Raw genomic sequence first — 2,799 nt, forward strand, 5'->3', positions numbered from 1 at the left:
TCCCGAGTTCCCGGGTCCAGGAGCCTCGGGAGGTTCCGGGAGCACAGGAGGCTCCTCGAGGACCATCTCCATCTCTGCCAGGACTGCACAGTGCCTGGCCTCCTGAGCCTCCAGAACGCTCCTCAGAAGATGCTGACGAGCAGCAGCCGTGTTCGGCAGGCCGAAAGGCATGCGAACATACCTGTGGGGCGGAGCCTCGCAGCGTCCCACGCGTGAGGGCCAGAGGCGCTCCTGAGAGGCGGCTCGGTTGAGCCCTGGTACGTCGATGCAGACGCGTAGCCCACCATCCTCGCCTGGATGGGGAGCTACGGTGGGTAAGCGGCGGCTGCCACGCATGATTCTTGGCTCCTGCAGCTCCTGAGTGATCTCGCTGATGAACTCTTGAGGGTTTGGCCCTCCTTGCCTCGTACCTTCCTGAGGGAAACGTGCTTTGAAGCACGCCTCCAAGTGGTGCCCGAGCGCCTCCCTCGTGACCTTGGCAAAGTTGGTGGCCCTCCAGTAGAAAGCCCCCGAGCCTTGCCCGAGGAGGGCACCGGGCGCGCCTTCCTATGCGACAGAAGGAGGCGCCCCTTGAATGGGCGCGGATCCTGACACAACGCCACTGGAGGGGCCTGCCTCCCAATGGTTCGGACCAGGTGATGCCTTCTTCTTCTTAGGGACTGCCTCGGGGAGACTCCCGCTCCTGTGATCTGGGTCTTCGATTGCTGCGGCCTGGAAGGCACGCTCAAGAGAACACACTGCATCCTTTTCCTCATAGGGGACCGTGATGACTCCACCACTTCCTGGCATCTTGAGGACATTGTATCCATGATGGGTCACTGCCATGAACTTGGCCAAGGCCGGATACCCAAGGATGGCATTGTATGGCAGGCGAATGTGGGTGACGTCGAAGTCAATGAGCTCTATGCGGTAGTTCTTGCACTGTCCGAAGGTGATAGGGAGGCGGACCTGCCCTATCGGGGTGGTAGAGCCATCAGTGACTCCTGAGAAAGGCTTGGTTGGCTGAAGCTGATCATTCGGCACTTGGAGATTGTTGAATGTTTTAACAGACAGAACATTGAGTCCTTCTCCACCATTGATGAGGGTCCTGGTGACCTGGACATTGCTGATGACTGGGGAACAGAGCATTGGGAGGACCCCGGTTGTGGCTGCGCACTTGAGCTAATCCGCCAAGCTGAACGTGATGGCGCATGTGGACCACCAGAGAGGGCATGAGGCCTCGAGCTTTGGGAGGACTGCATTCACCTCGCGAGCGAACTGCTTGAAGATACGCTGAGAGGCTGGAGCCTGAGCTCCGCCCAAGATGCAAGCGATAGCTCGCGGCTCCTGGAAGCCCCCATCCCCCTCGTCCTGATGATGGTCTTCATTTCTCCTTGGCGGTGGTGGCAGGGGAGGGAGGCCTGCGTTGCTTTGTGGGCGATCCTCATGAGGCTGGTCCCTCCAGGCCCCCTCGTGACACTGGTCCTGCCAGCGATCCTCACGAGGCCGGTCACGCCACCCTTGGCGAGGGACACGGTCTTCCCATCGTCCTCCACCTCTTACTCCTCCGCGGCCATAGCCCCGATCGTTGCGCTCGAGGCGTCGGCCGCCTTGTCCTTCTCGCACGGCCCCAAGCTCTAGACATTCCTTGGTGTTGTGAGTGTGGAGGTCATGGTACACGCACTATCGGCTGCCCTTGGACGACTCCAGCTGATCTCTGCCACTCTTGGTATCTGGCTCGGCTGCGAGCACAACTTCTCCCTTGCGCTTCACGTCCTCGGTCTTGGGCTTCTTCTCCTACGGATCAGCAGCTAGAAGCTTGAGGAGGGAGAGGTGTCGGGGAAGCTGATCCACGAACACCTATGCGACCGGCGGACCGAGCCCCTTTTGGTTCGGCGGGGGGCGGAGATCGCACGAAGAGCGGATCGAGGCGAAGCACATGAGCCGTTTACCCAGCTTCGGAGCTCTCCGGAGAGATAACACTCCTACTGCTGCATGTCTGAGTGTATTCAGTTCTTGCTCGAGAGCGCTGAGTGCCACAGTACACACTAGCTGCCTACGAAACCGAGCGTGAGTGTTCTTCTGGCTTCCGAACTGAGCCGAACCGAACCCTCTCTATGTTGCGCATGGGCCTCCTTTTATATGCTCAAGGGGTCACCCACAGGTGGCAACGTAGACAAGGGTAAAAATGGAAAAGGAGTTGCGGTTGGTACAGCTACCTGTACAGTGTATCCTACCTAACCCTGACGGTAGGGGACAAAGGCTTTAAATGCCCGTCTGTGTCGCCCAAACAGTGCAGAAAAGGACCGTCAGGGACGCCACCGCTCGCCACAATGGCAATCTTGTCAGCGCCGCTTGCCACCTCGCACCGCTGGCTGCACAGCCTCTTGCCACGCGCGCCTGGAAAGGCCCCAGGGCGACACGTTGGTGGGTGCGCTGGAGCGCGGGTACAGGGCAGTAGCTTGTCGCGGCAAGCGCCTTGCCGCGGTCGTTGTCTTGTCGCGCCCGGAAGCTTGTCGCTCATCGGGCCTTGCCGGGACGCGTGGCGCGTCGCGGCAAGTTCCTTGAGATGCCTTGGTTGGCCTTCCCGGCAAGCTCCTCTTGCCGGGGCCTTGTCTCCTTGGCTTGAATACTTTGTTCTTGAATGGCTCCAAAGGAACCACGGAGGATCTTGGCGGTCCCCCGGCAAGCCTTGCCGCGGGGTACCCCTATTCTAGTACACCGACAGGAGCCCCCGGGCCTGGGCCACACACGGTGCCGAGCGCTGTTGGGCCAGGCCCAAAACAGGGCATGGGCACGCGCGGCCTGGGTTACGCCGAA

Source organism: Triticum dicoccoides, chromosome 6B, assembly GCF_002162155.2.
Source record: "Triticum dicoccoides isolate Atlit2015 ecotype Zavitan chromosome 6B, WEW_v2.0, whole genome shotgun sequence".
In the NCBI taxonomy this organism is placed as follows: domain Eukaryota; kingdom Viridiplantae; phylum Streptophyta; class Magnoliopsida; order Poales; family Poaceae; genus Triticum; species Triticum dicoccoides.